Genomic DNA, 25,216 nt, shown 5'->3' with positions numbered 1-25,216 from the left:
AAAATGTTCCAAGATACATTGATACAATGAGACCCCACTAACTACAATACTGGAGCATTAAGCCTCTACTTTCTCTCCAAAAGAACAATATTTCTCTCTAATGCCTATACAAGAAGAAAATATGGAAAGTCTTATCTTGAATCATGAGGCATATTTTATAACAAGAGGAATGACCTTTCATATTCCTCATGACTCTTGGACTACCCTCATGACTCATGGACTTCTAATGTGACCTTTGGACCTATAATGACTTTTGGACTTTTTCTAATAACTCCTTTGTTCATATATGGCTCTTGGACTTCCATATCATCATGTGATGACAACATGGAAATTCATTAACATTAATGGCTTTTACTCATTGTGACTTTCACATAGATTTCATTGAGAAGTGACGACATTGCGACTATGTCTTCAATACTTGTAAAAAATATTGCATTGTTGTTGCCTTCTATCCTCCAAAGGGTCCTCAGAAATCATGGAGTCTTCAGAAGTTTGATCATCCAAATCCTTCATTCCGTCAGCTGTCACAACATGGTACCTTTTTTCCTTTTGTCTTCGAGATGAGTCCTTGGGAAATGTTTCTTGATAGTTATCCTCACATAACTTTGCCATGCTTTACTGAACACTTGCAATTATAGATCACACATTGCAAGAAAAAATTAGCTCAAAAATATCCAACTCTATCATTTTTCATACAAATTTTCTAAATATGTATCAGTAGTGTCTAAGAGGAAGAAAAAGGAGACCTTCTAGATATAGGGCGCACTTGAAAGAAATAAAGGACGGCTTCACTGCTCATTAAACTGCACCATGTGCAACTTTGGAGGAGAAGGCAACGTGGAGGGCATAGGGTGTACTTACAGGAGGAAATACATCATGACTATTCACTGGAAATTCACTATGTGTTTGGTAGGAAGGCCAAGACCACAAGGAGGGAATAGGGAACACTTGCAAGGCATAGGGGAAGGCATCACTACCCACTAAAAGTGTACAGTGAGCTCAAATCGGAGATAGAGGTTTGAATGGGGCAAGGCATAGAGATAAGCAACAAGAAGGAGGTTCTACTGACTATAAATGCATTGTGCACTAGGAGGGAGAGAGAGGAATCATCTAGGAGCAGGGAACAATTCTAACTAACAAGGAGGGTCTCCACTATGCCTTAGAAGTGTGTTATGTGCTCTTTCTAGCCTAGAGGGTAGGGTTGCAAAGTCATAATAATGTTTAAGTCTAGAAGGGTGAAACATAGAAAAACACATGAGTTAGGGGTATAATCAAGTGCGCCACATCTCCAATCATAAAAAAAAAATAAAAAATAAAAAAATAGACATGACCCTAGACAAAGAGATATACATCAAAACAACAATTCCCAAACATTCCCCAAGTGTAATAAACAAAGTATGTGAACATAGTTATTGATCAAATGAGAACTACTACCTCAAAAAGGTACTCTAGCGCAAAAACCCCAAAAAAACATGAAAAAACAAGTTGAAAACGAAAAGTGTTGACGCTGGAATAACAATTTTTTTTTAGGGTACATTTTCAACATTTTTTAAAAATAGCAGTAAAATCCAAATTTTTGTGTGCAAAATCCACCTTCAAAAAAAAAATGTTGATGTTGGAATAACATCTTTTCTTGTTCAGGGTTAATTTTCAACATTTTTTAATAATAAGGTTAAAAATAAAATATCATGACTCCGAAAATATTCAAATTTCCAACGATTCTCAAACATGAACTTCAGAAAAAATACTTATAATTGTTTTCAACTGTAGAATTAAAGATAAAATATCATGACTTAGAAAAACATTAAAATCTTGACAATTTTTCAACCATGGAATTAAAACCAAAGATTATGACTACAAAAAAGTCTCAGGTTTTCAAAATATTTCAAACATGACATTATGGAAACTTTTTATGACTAAAAAATCCTTTAAAAATGAACACCTGAATGAAAGAGTTATTATACCAAGAGTAATTTATTTTTTAAATGCTAAATGTATATCAATTTTAAAATCTCGGCTTAAGACAACTTGATACATTGCAACAAAAATTTAAAAATCAGCCATCAAATTGACACGCGTGTAGTTGAATTGGACCCATTGTAATGAAAAGTTAGAGACCAACCATGAAATTAACAAATTGTGGATACAAATTCGATTCATTACAACAAAAATTTTAAAATCAACTACCAAATTGCACATACTGGGATCAGGTAGCTAGACAAGCATCGACACGAAACCTGTAGAATTTTTTTTAATCAAAATAACAAATAAATAAAGATGAAAAATACAAAAAAAAAATCAAATATTGAAAAAAATAAAAACAATAAAAAATAATACAGAAGGAAACAAAATTCAATTATTGAAAAAAAATAAAAAGAATAAACATAATTTTTTTAAAATAATAACAAATAATAAAACATAAAAAAAAAAAAAAAAAAAACATGACAAAAACAATCAAATATATAACATATATAAAAAAGACATGAGAAAAACCATAAAATGTAAAGAAAATAAAAAATTAACTTGTAAAATTTAAAAATTAAATAAAAAAAAAAAAGAAAAATATTTAAAAATTATAGATAATTTAACCAAAAAAAATAAAAATTAACCAAAAAAAAAAAAAAATTAAGTTAAAAAATAAAATAAAATAAAAACATAATAATTAAAAATAAATAAATTCAAAAAAGAAAAAATAAGACTAAAAATTAAAATTAAAACTAAAAAATTAAAAAATTAAACATTAAATAAAACCATGTAAAAAATAAATAAAACATTATAATAAAAAAATTTTAAAAATTAGAAAAAATTGGCATGGTTACTTGGGTGGATGTGGGAGGAGGGTGTTTTATGAGCCTCATCATTGGGTAAATATATGGAGCTTAATACACCTCCAAGCTTACTAAAATCAACTATTCTCATAATTCCTTACATGTTTTAAGTATATTTGTCTTTGTGAGATGAGTAAAAGTAAGATGTTATGTCTAGTGGTCTAATGTTCATTGATTGCAGGTTTTTGGGAACAAATAATGGCAATTTTGGCTAATTAAAGTGCAGGAACTTGAATGAGACATGAAGGAGAGATTATTGTAGATGGATCTTCCTCATTAAATCCTCACTCATTTGAATATCCCTCAATCAAATCACACTAGCTCTAAGTTGCAAGAAACCAAGTCATGGAGATCATGTGCAGTCGAGCCAGTGACAGTTAAGAACCAGTTCATCTTGAGTTTGGGAGCCAAGCCTCCCTATATTTAATGAATTTTTTGGAGACTTTAATGGTATAAATAAGGAGGCCTAGAGCCCCATTAGGATTCAGATTTTTTATGTAAGAGAACTAAGCATTTTCGAGTTAAAGGATTGTGGCAAAACATTGTTATGTAATTTTTGATATGATAATGAGAATGAGCATTTCCTTGATCCAGCACTGAGTTGACTCAGAGGACTGGATTTCTTGGGTTAGGGCCCAACCCTAGCAGTAGAGGTTCCCCTTATTGTATTTGTATACTTAGGTTATTTCATAGATTAATTGTTGAATTGATTTTGGCATTGTTTCATTGCAAGTAGTGGTGAATTCAATTAGTTTGCTTCCATTTGTGCATAGCTTTAGCATTAGCTTTAGAGAGATAAAGGAATATCAAAAAGGCTGATAGCAGGTGGATTTGGCCTCACTCCTCCTTTCAGGGACCATGGTTTGAGGGAAAACTCCTATTCAGCCCCAAAAAGACAGAATTCTGATTTCTTATGGAATTTAGGGTTTTCTGCTAATTAGAACAACATATTTTCAGTTTTCAAGAATAGTTTTCAGTTGTTCTTTCTATTATCTCCAGCTTTGTATTAGATCTCATGGTTTTTCACAATATTCTGCAAGTATTTCCATGTATGAACTAGGCAACTAAATAATGGAATTTTGTTTTCTTATGTTGATTGGAAATCTTTCTTGTTTGACATTATCCATGGGTAAATGCCAGTGATGTGTGTACTGTAGGAGTTTAAATAGTGAAAGAAGATCTCATGTCAGCAGCCCCAACCTAACCTCATTCATCCATGCTCACCAACAACCACTAAGTCCATCAACCAATTCATCATTCCCTAAGAACAACTTTCCAGGGTTGTTGAGCAAATCCAACCATCTCACAAACTTTGGTTTGAGCTCTGAGGAATTCATAGTCACTCCATTGCCTTATTTATTCCATCATTCACATTCCCTAAGCCTTATACCACCTTCCAAACCCCTCCTTATGCTTTCAGTTAGATCTTGTAGGAGCATTAGGACATCCTGTAGGTGCATTAGGACGACCTGTGGTGGCCTGTTTTGAGGCCGATTTGAGGAAATGAATTTGGAAAGTTAGGAGAAGAGTCATGTTTCCCTCCTAAGCTATCTGACCCTTCACAAGCACCTCTAACCCACCTACCATACCACCAAGAAGATTTATCATTCACATTTTCATAAAAAATGACAAAAAGTAAAAAAAGAGTTATTGTGTTCATTCATATGCACAACAATAACGTGTTTGATTATCTAATATCACATGCCTAGGATAGTTAGGATTACACACATGTTAGCTTGGAATTATTCTAAAGAGAGATCTCTTAACAAACAGTTGGACGAGTGGTGTGTTTAAAGAATTCATTTCAGACTTCCATTACTCCAGTAGACAATGTTTCAATTCTCTTAATTAGGGTAAAATTCCCCTTTCTTCATTGGTAATCAAACTTATTCTAAAGCAACAGAAGGCTGGTTTGAGAAACCATAGTGGTTTATCACTAGCTCAGTAGTGACAACGAGTGGATCCATTGCATATTCTTGTATATACAACACTGTCACCTCCAAGTTTGTACGAACCCTGGGTTGATAAAGTAAAGTTGGTAGCCCCAGGAGTTGCAACATTCTTGTTGCAATACTTGTGCTCGTCAATTATTGATGCCATTGCAGGGGAGGTATCTAAGTAGATGTGGTTTCTGCTTTCTTTTTTCCATTTCTTATCTCTTTCATTCTGTTATTAGCTTCATTTTTGAAAACGTAATTGTAAGTTTGGTTTGCTTTCCTTTTCATTCTGCAAGTAATATTTCATTCAACAGATAGTTTACATTTAGTTTGTTATTTCAATTCTTCAGTTAGTCTTAAAACTTGAAAAAAAAAAAAAACAAAAAAAACACTTCCTTCATGCGTCATAGGAATAGGGATAACTTAGGAAAATTTCTACCAAATACCCCCACCACTTCAAACAGCCAACCTTCCCTCTTCTTCGGTGGCTATGAATTGGAGGACCCCTGAAGCGAGTAAATAGAGATTTTTGAAGAGCCTACAGGGGAAGAAGAAGAAGGAGAACCCATTCTAACTAACCTAATGGCTTAAAATAGAAATGACAGAGGAGATAGAGAAAGAATTAAGGGTGCTTTTCCCACCAGAGACACCAATGGAGATACCAAGATGAAAAACATAAGCCCCTATGCTCTTCCTCACTTCCATGGCCTGACCTTAGAAGATCCAGATACTTTCTTGTTTGAGTTTTTTGTCATATGCAGAACTTATGAGTACACCACTGATTATCAGAAGTTGAAATTATTCCCATCCACTCTCAAGGATGCAACTCTTCACTGGTTCATGGGTCTACCTAATGATAGAATCACCACCTGGGCATAGATGCAACAAGCCTTCAAAAATAAGCATTAGGACTACTGTAGGTCCAAAGACACTAAAGAGGAAACTTTTAGAATGACCTTAGTGGATGATGAGTCCTTAGATGATTATGAGGAAAGATTCTAGCTTAGCTACAAAAGGGCTAGGTGCACACTTCGTCCTGAGTCGGTGAAGCTAGTCTTACTCAGGGGGGTCAGGGAATATATTCTCGATACCCTAAACCTGCTAGCAGGAGGGGACATCTACCAGCTACCCTATGAAGATATCAAGACTGTGTTTAAGAACCATTCTAGGGAAGCTAAGAAAAAGGGTAGGGGTATTCAACCAATGGCCATCTCATCCTCTTCCAACACATCCATAAAAGGTGAAATTGGAAATCTGTTGGAAGATTTCAAGAGTGAAATGTTGCAAACCCTTGCTCTACGGATGGACACTATACCCATTAAGAGAAATCAGGAGGAAGCAGAGATAGCATTATCCATATTCTACCCCAGATGCACAAGGAGGAACCCTAGGAATGAATGTCCATTAAACCTTATAGAAATTTGCTCGGTCTATGAAGAAAACCACTCCACAAACGAGTTCCCTTCTCTACCTAGACTAAAAGTTCTATATCACGGAACTAAAGGGGTGACTGAACAACTCTGCTACATAAATCAAAGGAGGCCTCATGGGCCTCGAACGTACTAGAAAGGCATGCAAGGGCCACCCTATGCATATTAAAACCCTAACCAAAACACATACATTCCGTCTTTGGGGCCGCCTACTCATTCCTTTTGGTCTACACCTTCTCCTTGGTCTTCTGCACCTTAGTACCATCCCCAGCCGACAAACCAACCATTTCAGCCATATACTCCTCCATAGCCTCAATGGAATGCACCACCCTAGGGGTGGAGGCCCCCATACAACAATGCTCCAGCTTTATTGCCTTCACCTCCTACTCAACCATAACTTTTACACCTTGCTCCACCTAAAAAACCTTAGATGTCTGCCCAGCCAAATCCGAATGCGAACAACAGACAGGCACAACAAGTATATAGTGGAAAAACATCTTACTCTCCATATGCTGTGGAAATTTAGGAAATAAACGTGAGGCCTGGTAGAGTACTCTCAGACATCCAACCTCCATCTCCACCAAAGGAGAGTGAGGAGGAAAGAGAGGAAATCATACCTAGAGTGAATCCACAACCTTTTCCTGAAAGATTAACTCATCCAGTCCAGACTACCCCAAAAGAGAATGAAATTTTGGGTGAACTGAAAAATCTATTGTTGGTCACTTTAATTGCTTATTAATTCAAACAACCAAGTGCTACATAAATTTTCAACCCAGGGAAGTCTGTTTATTTCAAAGGCAACTGCGTACTATATATACTCAATCTTAAAAGCAATGAAAGTTGTAGTAAAAACTGATCACACCTTGCTTAAGCAAACTGAAGCTCCACTCTGAGTTACAACAAAAACAATCTATTGTAGACAGCTACCAAAGAAGGCTTAAATTCATTAAAGAAGTAATCTAATGAAAAAGAATCAATCTACAAAGGAAAGCACTAGATATGCTGTAACAGAGAACAGGACCCTATTCCCAGAATGGGAATCTTCAGCACCTGTTTCTGATCACCACACTGCCAACTCACTCTGTAAACTCAATTGCCAATGAAACACTCATGAATGAACTGTGGATAAACTAAATAGTGCAGCAATCAATTGGAAAGAAAATAGAGTTTCAACAATAATGTGAAAACAATATTCAAAAAACAGTACTGTTAACAAGGCATGGATAAAAGACACACTTAACACACTGCAGAAATATAGTGGGTGAATCTTGTGATGAAGGTGGGCCCTGTCCTTCTCACAAGATTCCCCAGGAGACGAGAACTAGAAAGAAATGTTTAGAACAAGATTTTATTCATCTATCAATATGTCATGTTACAGAAAAGACGGATTCCAATTCTGTTCCTTCAACTAAACCTTTCCCCGCAGTCTGTTCATCCCCTTCTAATGTAGATGTCTCCTCTTTTTAAAGAGGAGACATCTATTACAATAGATTACATTGTAAGTCCTATTTTAACCCTTTATACAAAAATAGGGAAGTCAGTTTTCCCATCAAAAAAATGTTGTTACAATAATACTGTCTTTAGATCATGATTGTTACATCTAGTGTAGCAGCTCCTTCAGTGATCTTCTTCTATTGCTGTCAAATATAGACCGCAAAGCACCATTGTTCAGTCATGAAATTTGTGCATCGTTCCTACTGTTTCAGTAACTGTAGAAGTAATCTTGCAATCTCCAGGCAGTTTTAGCAACGTGGATTGCACATCGTTCTTTAACCATTCAGCAACTATCAATTCAATGATCAACAATGAAGATAGCATAATTATATGTAAAATAATTAAATGTATAGTGATGAGAAGAATTATTGTGCACCTTTGGAATAATTGGGTTAAAACAGTAACAAGGACTTTAAATATAAGTTGAAAAAGGATGACATCATAACAAAATGTATGGTCGAAAAGAGACAATATGAGGTTCTAACATCCCCCCCAACTGAAAGGGTTGCATGTCCTCGTGCAACTTTTACTCTGAGTATGAGTCCAAGTACTGGGCTGTACAGTGCAAATTACTTAGACAGTAAGTATAGAAGGTGCTATCGACCAAATCTATGAAACCCTGGACATTTTGTAGTCTCTGTCATGCTGCGAGCTCCTCCTTTTTGGACAACCTGAAATAAGCCTTATATTGTTGTACTAGCAACCATAGAAGAGGGAAGTGAAAATGATATCCTAACCACTTTTCAGCACATTATTGAATTCATTTGACATAATTAGGTAGCCGTGAAATTACTGTTTGAAGATTAAGAGGGTTAAAGGGATGATATTCCTTTCTCTCCTTAGGGCAGTGTTCCCAAAATAGATTGTTTACCTATAAGGCAAGAGCTCCCTTGGCTTTGACATAATTTTGGCAATCTTTTAAGACTACTGCCTGTAATTCTCTCAAATGCTTGATCATTCCTGGTTCCCTTAAAAACCGATGATGTTCAGCGACAAAAACAACAACATTCTGTGGTTTGGATCGAATCCACAGAAGGCGCTTATCTTCATTGTGTTTTGCTGAAAGGAAGGCATTTTGCCATGTGAGCTGATTGGCCAGGAAAGAGACAAAGGCTCTAATCTGAATGTCCCCAACCAGAGGAATCAGATTAAGCTTTCTATCCTCAAGCATGGCTTCATTATGGAGGTATATTTCACAGAGTAAATTTTGTTCACTGAATGATGCCTCTGTGAATGTTTTGATAAATTGTTGAGGTGTAGATACCTCATGAGATCATCCATCTCTGATTGCCTCTACTTGGAAGAATTCTAGGCACTCTACAAGAAACACAGAATAATTAAAGGATGGTTTCCTAGTGGCCAGTAGTCTTTGAACCAGATCAAACATGAAAGACAATTTAGTTTTTCACTGTTTATTTTCCTTGTTCTGTGCACAAGACTGTTCCAACACTTCCGAATTTGCATATATATGATTTTTCCATGATAATTTATGTTCCTGCAAGATCCTTTCCTGTGACATAACATATTCCTTCTTCCATATATCCATTTGTGCTTGAGTGCTTGTGGTATGAGTGAAGACAGTCTTTGAATGCCGAGGTTCAGTCTGAGTAAACACAGTCTTTGTAGGCCTTGGTACAGGACTTTCAGCTTTAACAACCAGAGTAGGCTGAGATACTTGTGGTTTCACTTCTTTTTCAAAAATCTTTGAAGGCCCTGTTGGTTCTTGTGTAACAGCAGGGCGTTCCTTTTTAACTATAACAGGAGTTGATGCAGGAGTGGCTCCAGGCAATGGGACTTCGACTATCTTATAACCAGCTTGATGATAAATATTACCACATTGGCTGCACATGTATTCATTATATTGATCATTCTTTTCACTTTTCTCAGCTGCAGATGCTACAAGAGCTAAAGTATACAGATTAAGCTCTTTTTCATAGGCTTCCCTTGCCACTGTTAGTTCCTACTTATAAACCTCGAGCTCTTATTTCAAAAACTTGTTTTCTTGTAAAAGGGAAGCCAAGGTGACTGGGCTTTGTGTAGCAGTCACAGTCTCAGTAGTTAATTCTAGTGGATGGAAGGGTTGTTGTTCAGTAGCAGCTTCATTGTTTGCACCCTCAGCAGGTAGTTTTTGTGTGACATCTGCTAAATCATCAGCTGGTTCTGTAACAGCTATATCATCCTGCGCATCCAAATTTTGCATATTAGCAGATATTTCTTGTGTGGCAGCTGCTGACTGTGTAGCTGGTTCCTGATTATCTATATTTTGTTCATCAGCAAGTGGTTCTTGTGTAACACTTGCTGAGTCAGTAGCTGGTTCTTGTGGGGCAGCTACATCTTGATCATCAATTTTATGGACATCAGCAGGTGGTTCTTGTGTGGCAACTGCTGAGTCAGTAGCTGGAGCAGCTACATCCTGGTCATCTGTTTCATGGACATCAACAGGTGGTTCTTGTGTGGCAACTGCTGAGTTAGTAGCTGGTTCTTGTGGGGCAGCTACATCTAGGTCATCTGTTTTATGGACATCAGTAGGTGGCTCTTGTGTGGCAACTGTTGAGTCAGTAGCTAGTTCTTGTGGGGCAGCTACATCTAGGTCATCTGTTTTATGGACATCAATAGGTGGTTCTTGTGTAGCACCTATTGAGTCAGTAGCTAGTTCTTGTGGGATAGCTGCATGCTGTATATCATCTTGGGTATCCACTTTTGATGGATCATCAACTGGTTCTTGTGGAGCAGCTACTGAATCAGTAGCTGGTTCTTGTATGATAGTTATGCTCTCTGAAAGGAATGATGTCACAAAATCATATGCATTTTACATTTCAGTACCCGAGGGTGAGATAGGTAAAGATTCAGGGCCTTGGGACTATGGTGGGGTATGGGGTTTTAGGATAATAGGTGGGGAATTTAGGGTAGTGGTTTTAGTTGTTGCTTCAGAAGATGTCCTCGTTCGTCTCCGAGGTAAAAAGTCAGGAAGAATAGTGGTTTTTCTTTTATGAGTAGCTTTCTCTAGGGTAGGAGGGTCATCAGAAGTGATAGATTCTTTAATTGAGGCCCTTGTTCATCTTTTTGGTAGGGGTGCAGCATTTTCTTTCCTTTTCCATTTTAGCTTAGCAATGGGAATGTTGTCATCTGAATCATCACTGGGGATATGGACAGTGGGAGTGGATGATTTAGCTAAATTATGGGGTGGGGTCGACGCAATGGAGGGGTCAATTGGATTAACTACTACAGGTGGTGGGGAATAAAAGATGCTCCCTAGTTGTTGTGTAGAAGGATTTTCAATTTGTTGAGGGATTCTAGGGGTTTGTTGAGGATTTTCAGCATTTAATTAGGGAGTTTCAGCTGTTGTTTGAGAAATTTCAGCAGTTTCCTAAGGATTTTCGGCTACTTCTCGAGGAACTTCAGCAGTTTCTTGGGGATTTTCGGCTATTTCTTGAGGAATTTTAGCATCTTCATGGGGTTTCGGGGGTGGGTTGTTAAGGAGAGGGGGATTCTGTTGAGCAAAGCCCCTCTGAATTAGAAGTTGAACAAGATGATGGTGAGTGAGGGAAAGGAGTGGGTACTTCGCATTCATGGAATAATGTAACATATTCTTCAGACACCCAAGCAGATAGTATGGCATATTTAGCAAACGACCATGCCTTAAATGATTTAACAACACAAAATCATGCTGATAAACTACCTGGTAATGTCCTTCGTAGGTGAGATAGTGTTTAACAAACTCGGCAACTGTCGGCCATGGAAGTGGTAATGAATGAAGTGAAACACCCCTGCCTTTAGGGTCGACCCGCTCTCCTGGTAGAAGGAAGTCCTACTGTGCATTCAAAATGATGTGTTTACGACTGAACAATCGAATGCCATCGGCCGATAAACCTAAAACCTGTGCTATATCATCCTCTGTTACTGGAATTCAGACTCCTTGAACAGTATAGTAACCTTCCCATAAATTGCATGCAAATTCAAGGACTTGCTGAGGATCAAATCCTTGGAACCTTCAAAAATAATCTACCAAGCCTGCCTGCTGAAAAATCTGATATACTTCTGGGTGCAATTCCAATAGAGTTGTTGAGCCAGGTTCATTTCAAATAGCGTTGCCTCCCATAGTTACTTGCTTCAGTAAAATGCACAGTACAGAGCCGAGTTACCGCACTCGAAATAGAGTAAGTTTTGGAAATGAGGTCGTGACATAATAAGACAAAGATGGGGTGACAAGACATGATCATGGTAAAAAATGATAGTGATTGGTGTATCATGAAATGATTGAAAAATTTTGGTATCCCCACCCCCCCAACTACGGCTAAAATGATAAGTTTGAATGTACGGCGATTGCGGTAATCATGTCACAATCTTCTCATTAACTATAATTTAATATTTACACATAAAAACGCATAACTCATGTTTACTTCGATTGATATTCTGAAAATATAATGTCATCGCTAATAGATCACCAATGGTTATGAAAAAGGGTTTTGTAATATGAGGGTATTTATATGAAAGGCTTTTATAAACATAGGAGGAGGTAGTGAAAGATCAAAGTTATAAGGATCAATGGATGATTCTCACAATGGGGAGTAATATGTATTCATTCTTTTGAGAGGAATTAATGTTTCAATTATGGGAAAAATGGGAAAAATTGGTGTTTTAGGGAGAGATGGAAAAAGTCGGTGTTTCAGCAATGGGAAAAATTGGTGTTTCAACAATGGGAAAAAGGGGAAAAGTTGGTGTTTTAGCAATGGGAAAAAGGGGAAAAGTTGGTGTTTCAGCAATGGGAAAAATAAAGAGAGATGTTGCTATAAAGAAAAATAGGAAAGTGTTGCTGAGAGGTAATGTGGGGGAATGAGCTATGAATTGAGGTGAGATGAGAATGTTTCCCAAAATGAAACTTGATCCTGCTTGCAATACAATTGTTCTTTTCAACCAGCCTCCCAATCTGAGACCTGCAAAATAATAAATTGTAACATGGAAACCCTTGACAAGGATTATTAGTTAAGAAATCTAATCTAATAAAGAAACATATAATGCAGAGATTAAATGCAATGAGGGGCAGCAAGCTCCCCCAAAAAGATATAATGTGAATCTGCCATGCAAGTGGCCCTAAAATCCTCTTTAGAAATTGGTTGCTGGTACGGATGGAGCCGATACCCATTCACTAACAATGGTGTTCTAGAATCATCAATTGTTAGGAGCCTTATTGTTCCATTGGGAAAAACAGTATCTATCTCGTAAGTTCCCAACCACCTTGTTTGCAATTTTCTTCGAAAATTTTCAAACCAGGAATCATACAATAGAGCTCAATTACCTTTTTGGAACCGCTTATGCTTAATAGTTTTATCATGCCACCTAGTTCTTTGTTGTTGAATCATAGTTGTTTGATGGATGGCATCCAACCTCTTCTCATCCAATTCTTGAAGCTGCTACAACCTAGCTGTCTATGCATTAGTCAAATCAAGGTTAACAGCTAAAGCAGTTCTTAAGGTTTTAATTTCAAATTCCACAGGAAAAACAACACTTTTACCATAAACCAATTCATAGGATGAAAAACCTATAGTGTTCCTCCAGGTAGTTCTGTAAGCCCATAATGCCTCAGGCAGCCTTTGGGACCAATCCTTCCTATTCTCCTTCACTGTTTTTGTTAAAATGGCCTCTATGACTTTATTTGTACTTTCCACCTGACCATTAGCTTGGGGGTGGTAAGGTGTAGTCATTTTATGATTGATATGATATTTTTGAAGCATGGCTTAAAGGAGGTCCTTCATCTGTGACTAGTTCTCTAGGCACTCCAAACCTAACAAAATTTTCTTCAAATAGAAATGTTAAAATAGATTCCTCATTAGCTCTAGTAAGTGCCTTCGCTTCCACCCATTTGGTCATATAATCTGTACAAACCAATATATAAACTCTTTGATTGGATGGAGGATTGATGGGTGCTATAAAGTATAGAGCCCATATTTCAAAAGGTTCAAGTATTACCTGGGGGTTCAGTGGCATTTCATCTCTATGATTAGGTTGACCCATTCTCTGACAGCTATCACAGGCCCTGACATATTTCTTTGCATCCTTAAAAAGTGAGGGCCAATAATAACCCATCCTGAGAATTTTATGTGCTGTTCTCTTATCAGCAAAATGCCCTCCACAAGGGCCATCATGACAAGCCTTCAATATATCATAAACCTCATCTTCTCTAATGCATCTTCAAATTTCCTCATCAAGTCCTGTATGAAAAAGACACCCACTTATCCAGCTATACCGAGTACTTTGTTGAATGATATTTCTTTTCTCCTATTGTGATAAGTGTGATGGTAACTTCCCTGCAACCAAATAATTAGCAATGTCTGCATACCAAGGTGAGTGAGAAGATATTGCAAACAAGTATTCATCAGGAAAGGAATCATCTACTGGATTATCATCATCAGCTTTTATCCGAGAAAGGAAATCAACAACTACATTTTCTTTACCTAGTCAATCTACAATTGTAATATCAAATTCTTGTAATAAAAATAACCACCTGGTAACTCGAGCATTTTTGATAGATTTGTTCATTAAATACTTAATAGCTGAGTGGTCAGTATGAACAAAAGTAGGATAACCAGTACTGTAATGTCAAAATTTATTAATAGTGTAAATGATTGCTAAAAATTCCTTTTTGGTAACTCTGTAATTAAGCTTAGCAGGGGTCATATTCTTACTAATGAAATAGATAGCATAAGGAAGATTATTTTCTTCTTGTCCCAAGACAGATCCAATTGCAGTATCTGAAGCATCAGAGGATATATGAAAGGGAAGTGCCCAATCAGGTCCCCTTAGAATAGGAGTTGTGGACAACTGATGCTTAAGTTCATCAAATGCTTTCTGACAGGCATCAGTCCACTTAATTTCAGCATTTTTCATAAGTAACACAAACAAAGGAGAAGCTATTTTAGAAAAATCTTTGATAAATCTTCTGTAATATCCAGCATGTACTAAAAAACTTCTTACATCAGTTTGTGTTTTATGGATAGGAAGAGTCTAAATTATCTATACTTTGGATGTATCTACTTGAATCCCTAGGAATGAAATGAAGTGTCCCAGTACAATTCCTTCATTCATCATCATATGACATTTTTCAGTACTCAAGGAAACATGAGCTTGTATACATCGTTTAATAATTTCCCAAGGTTTTGTAATGCATCTTCAAAAATCACACCATAAGGAGTAAAGTCATCCATAAATATCTCCATAGAGTCATTAAGCATATCAGAAAAGATTCCTATGATTTCTCTTTGAAATGTTGCTGGAGCATTACATAGTCCAAAGGGGAGGACTCTATAGGCAAAGGTTCCCCAAGGACTAGTAAAAGTGGTATTTTCTTGGTCTTGGGGTGCAATTTTGATTTGGTTATACCCGCTAAAACGATCTAAAAAGGAAAAGAATTTCTTTCCTGACAAACTGTCCAACACCTAATCAATGAATGGCAAGGGGAAATGATCTTTTTGAGTGGCTTTGTTTAAAGCTCTATAATCTACACATACTCTCCATTTCCCATTTTTCTTAGGTACTATCACCAATGGGGAAACCCATTCACTATCAGATATGGGGTATATAAACCCTGCATTAAGAAATTTTTGAAGTTCTTCCTTAACAATTTCCCTCAAATTGGGATTCATTCGCCGCTGGGGTTGACAGACTGGTTGGCACCCCTCCTTAATATAGATACGATGAGTACATAATTCAGGAGAGATCCCCTTCATGTCTATGTAGTCCCATGCAAATTCTTCCTTGTTTTCACGAAGTAACTTCATTAGCTGTTGTGTTTCAGCATCTGATAAATTGGGGTTTATGTTCAATGTTTTGCCAGGTTTGATTTCTACTGTTATGCTTTTAGAGGAGATAGCAGTTGATGTTTGAGGTAAATTTTCAGATTTAAGCTTTTCCTGAGTTTCAGGTTCCAAAATTGCAGTTAACTGATTATATGTTTCAGACGTGACCGATGAAGGTTCAGAAATAAAATTACTAATTACTTCATCTTTCGTGGTGTCTTTAAGAGTTAAGGCTTGTCCGATGGTCAAAATGGGTTGATTGTCATTATCCTCATACTCTAACCATACAAAATCATCATTGTTAATCATAGGTGTAGCATGAGGGTAAAGAGTAAGCTGCTTGGTTTCACATCCATTAGAAATTGTCATTGATCCTGATCTACAGCTGATAAAGGCATCTGCTGTAGCCAGCTAGGGTCTCCCCAAAATCAGAGGATGTCCCCCCAACTTTGTTTTAGTTTGTAATACAACAAAGTCAGCTGGGTAATTCTAGGACTCAACTGAAATGATCAGGTCTTCAATAACCCCCTCTAGTTTGATTATGGAATGGTCATCTAATTCCAGGATGGTTGGTGTCTCTCTGATTACATTTTTCAGCTGTAACAATTGTGTAGTTTCAAGGGTCATAATATTTATAGCAGCACCTAAGTCTACCAGAACTTGCGAAACAATAGTTTTTCCAACCTGTATCGTGACCATAGGATGGCCTGGATCACCATATTTTACAAGAGGAGTTTTTCCCGACATTAAAGCAGCTAGATCACCCATCTCATGAACTGTAAGGGGGTCTTTAGCTTTCCTGCCATGTTTCTTGATGCAAATGTCTCTGATAGTTCTGGCATAAATCGGTACATCCCTGACTGCTTGTAAAAGTGGAATTTTAACATAAAGATTCTTCAATTCCCCTAGAAAATTAAAAGCAAGTGGCTGAGGTGTCTTATTAAGAGCTAGATGCTCAGGGAATGGTGGCTTTGTTGTTTCGGCAACTTTATTAGAGGGTGGTTTAACTGTTTCAACATCCTTATTAGGTAAATTATTCTTTTCTGTCTCTTCTTTGTCAGAGTCAGAAGAGGTAATATCATCAATAATCGGCTCAACTACTCTCTCGGATCGTAAATGAATATCATTACACTACATAGGAGATGTAGGAAAGTTTTGAATATCGATGACTTGCACAGTTTTATTATTATTAGGGTTAGGGTTCGGTTGTATAGGCAGTTGGGGTCTCATTGTCTGATTATTAGGTGGAGCACCTAACGGGAGGGAGAGTTGTTGCTAAAACTAAGTAAATTGGTTTGGGAATGGAATTTGTTGAGCTCTCCAATTTGGGTTCCATTGATTAAAATAATATTGTCGTGGAGGCCAAGGAGTCCACATTGCAGGGTCTACAAAGGGAGGGTTTGTTTGCTACATGGGTGGGAAATTCATTTGATTAAAGGGTGGGTATTGCATTTGGTTGAAGGGTGGGTAGTTTGCTTGATTAAAAGAAGAATAATTATTCCAACGATTAAATGGCATACTGGAGTTCGTACCTTGTCCTCATGGTTGCCATTTCCTCCTCTGTGTCAGCAAATAAACTTCTTCAACTTCCTCCTCAGTTGGTTGCAATGCTACTTTTATCCCTGGTAAAGAAGGGAATTGTTGAGTTTCATGGTCCTTCTCACAAATGGTGCAAATTGGTACCTTTTCCAATGGGCATTCCCTTAGTGGATGCTTTTCTCTGCATTTAGGATAGAAGACAGCCAAAGCAGCTTCTTCCTCTGCCTATTTTCTCTTAACCTACAAGGTATCAATTTGTGAAGCAAAAGAGCTTAACATTTCAGTTTTAAATTCTTCAAGTAGATTACCTATTTCAGCTCTCGTTGCTCCCCCACTAGCTGATTTTTGGACTCTTGAATATGTATTGTCCCTGCTTTTTGATCTATTTGTAGCCCCTCTTGAACATCTCTTGCAGAGGTTGACAATTTCATCATACGATTCTTTAGATATATCCCCTTTACCAAGCATATTTAACATATCTAAACAGTCATCCCTTACCCCTTTCAATAATATTGTCTTAAGAATATCTTTACTTACATCGGGGTGATCGGATCTCTGCAGATTATACTAGAGTCTTTCAACAAAGTCCTCCATATTTTCATCCTCCTTCTGAACCATCTTGAATAGTTCCTCCCTTTTCTCTCTCGTCCGGAAATAGTCTTGGTATTTGGCCAGAAACTTCTCCTTCATCTGATCCCATGTTTTGATCACATGGCCTCCTAGGCTCATAAACCATCTTAGTGCATTTCCTTTTAATGTTGCTGGAAATAGCTTCAATTTTCGTGTATTAGTAACATAATCATAACTTCTACACAATATATCAAACTCGAAAAGAAACTCATCAGTGTCTTCAGAGGATAAACCATGGAAGTTGGGTAAGGCTGAGAGTGGGATGTTCTTCATAGAAGTTGCTCCTCTGGGAAGTTTCCCAATAGGGAATTCCAAGGTGGAGAGAGAGTTCTCGCCTCTTCCTTCTCCTCCTCCACGTCCTCCACCAAAGATTCCTTCATTTTTTCCATCCATTGGTTGTTCCCCTGTTGCACTTACCCGGTCTTCAATGCTTTCTATTGGACTCTCAATGTCCTGAACTAGTTCCTCAACTTCAATATCTTCTATTGGTTCTTCAATGTCCTCCACTGGTTCCTCAGTATGTTCTACTATCTCTTCAATCCTTTCAGGTCCCACTACTTCCTCTGTTTCGTAGTCCGTTTGGAGAGAGTGTTGAGTCTATGGCATCCGAGAGCTTAGCCTCTGAGAAGTCTCAGCTTTTGAAATAATCTCATCAATAAAAGTTTGTATTCCTCCTCTTCCTTTTCCCTTACCACCTGTAGGATTAGTTTTCTTGCGTCCTCTCATGCATCCTGAATATCTAAAAGAAAATCATCAGTGCTTTTAAAATCTATGATTGGCGTGCCTGGCAATGGCGCCAAAATGTTGGTCACTTTAATTTCTTATTAATTCAAATAACCAAGTGCTACATAAATTGTCAACCCAAGGAAGTCTGTTTATTTCAAAGGCAACTGCGTACTATATATACTCAATCTTAAAAGCAATGAAAGTTGTAGTAAAAACTGATCACACCTTGCTTAAGCAAACTAAAGCTCCACTCTGAGTTACAGCAAAAACAATATATTGCAGACAGCTACCAAAGAAGGCTTAAATTCATTAAAGAAGTAATCTAATGAAAAAGAATCAATCTGCAAAGAAAAGCACTAGATATGTTGTAACAGAGAACGAGACCCTATTCCCAGAATGGGAATTTTTAGCACCTGTTTCTGATCACCACACTGCCAACTCACTCTGTAAACTCAATTTCCAATGAAACACTCATGAATAAACTGTGGATAAACTAAATAGTGCAGCAATCAATTGGAAAGAAAACAGAGTTTCAGCAATAATGTGAAAACAATATTCAGAAAACAGTATTGTTAACAAGGCATGGATAAAAGACACACTTAACACACTACAGAAATATAGTGGGTGAATCTTGTGATGAAGGTGGGCCCTGTCCTTCTCACAAGATTCCCTAAGAGCGAGAACTAGAAAGAAATGTTTAGAACAAGATTTTATTCATCTATCAATATGTCATGTTACAGAAAAAAAGATTCCAGTTCTGTTCCTTCAACTAAGCCTTTCCCCGCAGTCTTTTCATCCCCTTCTAATGTAGATGTCTCCTCTTTTTAAAGAGGAGACATTTATTACAATAGATTACATTGTAAGTCCTATTTTACCCTTTATACAAAAATAGGGAAGTCAGTTTTCCCATCAACAAAATGTTGTTACAATAATACTGTCTTTAGATCATGATCGTTACATCCAGTGTAGCAACTCCTTCGGTGATCTTCTTCTGTTGCTGTCAAATCTAGACCACAAATCACCACTATTCAGTCATGAGATTTGCACATCGTTCCTACTTTTTTAGCAACTGTAGAAGTAATCTTGCAATCTCCAGGCAGTTTCAGCAACGTGGACTGCACATCGTTCTTTAACCGTTCATCAACTATCAATTCAATGATCAACAATGAAGATAGTGTAATTATATGTAAAATAATTAAACGTATAGTGATGAGAAGAAATATTGTGTACCTTTGGAATAATTAGGTTAAAACAATAATAAGGACTTCAAATATAAGTTGAAAAAGGATGACATCATAACAAAAGGTATGGTCAAAAAGAGACAATATGAGGTCCTAACATCTATGTGTCAAAATTCCACTTCTCCAAGCCATTAAGGATGTACCTATTTACAACAAAATGATTAAAGAAAAGTGTTTCAGACATCCAGGGAGGTGAAAAAGAGACACCCCTACCATTAATGTCATTAGACAACTATCTGACTTAATTTTGGGGCAAGTAATTTGCCCAAAGTATTTAGACCCTAGAAGCCCTATAGTAGATGTGCACATCAATCGCACCATTGTCGTGCACACCTTGATTGATCTTGGGGCTGCCATTAATGTAATGACTAAGGACACCATGTTCAAGCTAAATCTCTAGGGTTCATTAAGAAATACCATAATAGTCTTGCAGCTTGCAGACCGTTCCACAGTGACCCCTAGGGGGATTGTTGAGGATGTGATGGTCTCCATTGACTCCTGGGAGTACCCTTCCAACTTCCTAGTTCTTCAGCCTAAGGCCAAGCTTAATGGTTATCGTCTCATACTCGGGAGGCCTTGGTTAGCCATTGTTGATGCCTACATCAGCTGTAGGGTTGGAAACATGACTATCAAAAATGGGCATCTATCCAAGTAGTTGATCTTGTACCCTCCTAATCAACCATCTTTAGAACATGATTTACCTTTATGGCTGGAAGAGGAGGAGGAAGATGAAGTTTACTTAGCCCAACTCTATACCCTAGAAACTACCATGGGAGGAGGACAGCCTGATGAAGATGATTTGACTGAACACATCCTCCAAAATCCAACTCCCAACACCTTGTCCTTAGAGGAAGTTGTAAAGGAAACCAAGAGCAACCATCAGATTGATCTATTCTTAGCTTATTCAAACCCTACTCATGTCAAGACAATAGAATTCAGCCCTGAAAGAACTTTGAAAATCAACCCCTCTCTTTCTATACACTAAGAAGAAGAGTTGTGCAACATGCTAAGGGAACATTTGGATGTTAGTGAATTATATATTATGGAGCAATGGAACACATAAAATATTGTAGAAATATAAACACAGAAAGTGCATAAAACAAGAGAGACATAGATATACGTGGTTCACCCAGTTTGGGCTACGTCCACCCCGAACAGCCAGTCCTTCCTTTCTATTATCCTGCAAAATGAAGAGACACAACCTACAGCAGATCCGCTGTAATATCCTCTGTTTTCTCTCACAGTCTCACCTCTCTATTTCCCGCTCACAGAATACACATCTATCACATAGCCTCAAATACAATTCCCTCATACAAAGAGAGGGGATGCTTTCTAGGGAAAAAAACCCTAAACTAAACATAAGTTCTACCGTCAGATCATCTGCCTAATGAACGGCCCAGATTGACTAGAAATTACTATACTTTTACAAGGCAATTTTACAGTTGTTTCTAGCTTCGGGGGCGCTGCCCCGAAACCCCCCGCCAGGGGGGGCTCCCAAAGGTCGCAGCCACCCCCCCTGGACCCCCCTTGCAGCGAATATTTTACCTGGGGTCCAATGTGGCGATACCTTTGAATATAGAAGATAATCAGGCTCCACACCCAACATTGAATGCTTTTTTTTGGAGTTACAAAGAAATGAAGGAAGTGCACTCATCGGTGTGTACTCACCACATTTATATCAAAGAAGGTTGCAAACCAGTCCTACAACCCAAAAGGAGAATGAATCCAGCTCTCATGGATATAGTGAAAGAAGAATTGCAAAAGTTGTTGGATGAAAGATTCATTTACCCTATCTCGAATAGTGAGTGGGTTTCTCCTTTGGTGTTGGTTCCAAAGAAAAATGGGAAGTGGAGGATTTGTGTTGATTATAGAAAATTAAAAGAAGCAACAAAGAAGGACCATTTACCTCTACCTTTCATTGACCAAGTGTTAGATGGCCTGACAGGAAAAAGTTATTCTCTTTCTTAGATGGGTTCAACATATACAATCAAATACAGATTATCCTAGAGGACCAAGATAAAACTACCTTCACTTGTCCTTGTAGTACTTTCGCTTATAGGGTCCTTCCTCTTGGCCTATGTAATGCCCCTGCCACTTTCTAGAGGGCAATCCTAAGTATCTTTGTCGAGCTAGTCCATGATGCAGTGGAAATTTATATGGATGAATTTACACCCTATGGGTGTGATTTACAGGAGGCTCTCTCCAACTTGGGTAAGGTGTTGAACAAATGCATTGAAATGAACCTATCCCTTAGTCCCGAAAAATGTGAGTTCTTGATGACTGCAGGGATTGTTCTAGGTCACTCAATATCCCAGAAAGGACTGCAGGTAGACCCAAATAAGATAGCCATCATCTAAAGGGTCCCATCTCCGCAAAAGTAGAGAGATGTCAAAAGTTTTCTAGCTCTATCCGGATACTATAGGAGATTTATAAAAGACTTCAGCAAGTTAGCTTCTCCCTTATTTAGGTTATTGGCCAAGGACTCTGAATTTGTATGGTCAGAAAGCTATCTAGAAGCCTTGGATACCCTAAAGGACAAGTTGACTACTGTACCTATTCTCCGAGGCCCAAATTTGGCTCTTCCTTTCCATATATGTGTCGATACCTCTCACAAAGCCATAGGAGCAGCTCTAGGCCAGCTAGATGACAAGCTACCTTATGCCATTTACTTCATCAGTAAGAACTTGTCAAAAGCCGAGATGAACTAGACAGTGACTGAAAAATAGCTCCTAGCTGTTATGCATTCACTGAATAAATTTAGGCATTACATTACTGGTTACTAGACATTTGTACATATTGACCACGCTGCAATTAAATACTTGAACGATAAACCTAATGTAAATGCCCGGATTATTAGATGGGTAATTTTATTGCAACATTTTGATTTAACTATTATTGATAAACCTAGCAAGGAGAATGTTGTTGCATATTTTTTATCCAGATTTACTTTGCTTACAGGGGAGAAAGGAATGGTTGATGATCAGTTACCAGATGAACACTTATTCACCATTTCAGTTCTCTCTCCATGGTTTGCTGACATAGAAAATTACTTGGTGTCTACATAGTTTCCACCAAATTTTTCCTCCAAGGAAAAGAGCAAGATTGTAAGGAAGAGCGCCCCATTCACTTGGATTGGGGGAAAACTATTCAGACTAGGCCCAGATCAAATTTTGAGAAGATGTGTTAGGGAGGAGGAAGTCTTTGACATCCTTCTGGCCTGTCATGATGGGCCTTGTGGAGGTCACTTTGCAGCCAAAAGAACAACATTCAAGGTACTACAAGTTGTTTATTACTAGTCTACTCTTCACCAAGATGTGAGGAGGTATACTAGTCAGTGTGACCGTTGCCAAAGGATGGGGAAACCTACCCTAAGGGATGAAATTCCTCTGCAACCTCAAGTGACTTTTGAGCCATTTGACAAGTGGGGTGTGGATTTCATTGGACCCATTGACCCTCCATCTAGGAGAAATAAGTACATCGTTGCATCCACTAACTATTTAACTAAGTGGGCTGAAGCCAAGGCCATCAAAGCAACAATAGAAGAAAAAGTGGCTAAATTTTTAAGGGAATATGTATTTTATAAGTTTGGGTACCCTAGAGAATTGGTCACTGATCAAGGAAGTCAATTTACATCTCACGTCATTGAAAATTTGTTAAGCCAACACAAGATCAAGCACATAACATCCACTCCTTACCACCCATAAGATAATGGGCAAGTGGAGGTAACCAACAAAGCGTTGGAAGGTAGTCTGACCAAGGTGATTAGTAGCTTCAAAAAGGATTGGGCAGATAGATTAGTTGAGGATACTTAGGCCTACAATACCACCTGTAAGACCACCACTGGATTCACTCCTTATGAGCTGGTCTATGGGAAAAAAGCCCTGTTGTCCATTGAATTTGAATACAACACCTTAAGAATGGCAGCACAACTGAATCTATATCTCACCAAGGCTTAACAAGAAAGATTGCTCCAGCTAAATGGGTTAGATGAATTTAGAATGTAGGCCCTCCTTCACACATAGGTGACTCAAGTTCAAAGGAAAATTTTGCATGACAAAAATATAAAGAACAAGAAGTTTCAAGAAGGTGATTAGGCTTTGTTGTATGATTCTAGGTACAAGGATTTTAAAGGCAAGTTAAGGACTAGATGGTTAGGGCCTTATGTCATAGAAAAATGTCATGATACTGGTTCAGTACAGATAAGAACCATTGATGCAGATGTTATCCCTTTACTTGTCAATGGGTACAGATTGAAAGTCTACAAGAAGGCCTTGTCAAAGAAAGAATTCATCAATGGCATCAACAGGATAGTGATGGTGGTGGAGCGAGTCTCAACTTCCACCCCATAAGGTCAAAACCTCCATGAGGAACCTGAGTCCCACTATTGGGTTTAAAACCTCTTGAGGCAGCCCAATGGCATTGAAAAAGAAAAAATATAAAGATCTTTGGGTGAAAACATCTTTTGAGGCACCCAGGGCAAGCAACTAGGATGGAAACCTCCTTGGAGGCAGACTAGTTGTTTTCAAAAAAAAAGAAAAAAAAGAGAAAACAAATGAAAGAAAAGGTAAAAATTTTTGTAAATGTTGTTTGCAGGTCAGAAGAAGGAGAATAACCTCAGCTTGAGAGGAATATAAGGACCTAAAAAATCCATATTTAAATCCCTTCATCTCATATTCTTCATTATTTCATCCATTCTTCCATTTATGAACTCCTCCAGCTCAGTTTACACAGGCTCTGTGTTTTCTACAAGATTCCTTATAATCCTGCAAGATTCCCTGTAAACCTACAAGAGTTTCCTGTAGGAATTACAGTGGGCTTGAAATCCTAAGGAAAGTGATCTTAGAGAAAGGGGATGACAAGCCTGTGTGTGAAAAAAAATATAAATAAATAAATATATGATAAATAAAAATACAAAAACATTCACTCCACCACATCATCACCATGCCTTCCATCACCATATTACCCTTGCATCCATCCAATAAGTCAATTCAACAAATATATATATATATATATATATATATATATATATATATATATATATATATATATATATATATATATATATATATATATATATGTATATATGTATATGTATGTGTATGTGTATGTGTATGTGTATGTGTATGTGTATGTGTATGTGTATGTGTATGTGTATGTGTATGTGTATGTGTATGTGTATGTGTATGTGTATGTGTATGTGTATGTGTATGTGTATGTGTATGTGTATGTGTATGTGTATGTGTATGTGTATATGTATATGTATATGTATATGTATATGTATATGTATATGTATATGTATATGTATATACAATTTTCAAAAAGAAAAAAAAAAAATAGAAGAGGGAGAGGAGGATAGAGGGACAATACCTAAAGACCACAAATCTCACCTACCATTCACTACAACCCTTCTCTACTCATGTCAACAACCCTCATGCTCCAGAAGTGAGAAAAAGTATGAAAGTTTAGGGGAGAGGCAGCTACAGGACATCCTATAGGTTTCCTGTAGGAAATCCTATAGCAGCCTATCCCACAAAGGAAACTTCCCAGGGTTGCATCCATCTTCAACACAAAGATTCCAAGGTTGAGGAAGCTCCTCCA

This window comes from Pinus tabuliformis, chromosome X, assembly GCF_031772625.1.
Source record: "Pinus tabuliformis cultivar Carrire ecotype Pingquan chromosome X, CPIR1, whole genome shotgun sequence".
Classification (NCBI taxonomy): domain Eukaryota; kingdom Viridiplantae; phylum Streptophyta; class Pinopsida; order Pinales; family Pinaceae; genus Pinus; species Pinus tabuliformis.
Note: the sequence above shows the minus strand (reverse complement) of the source record.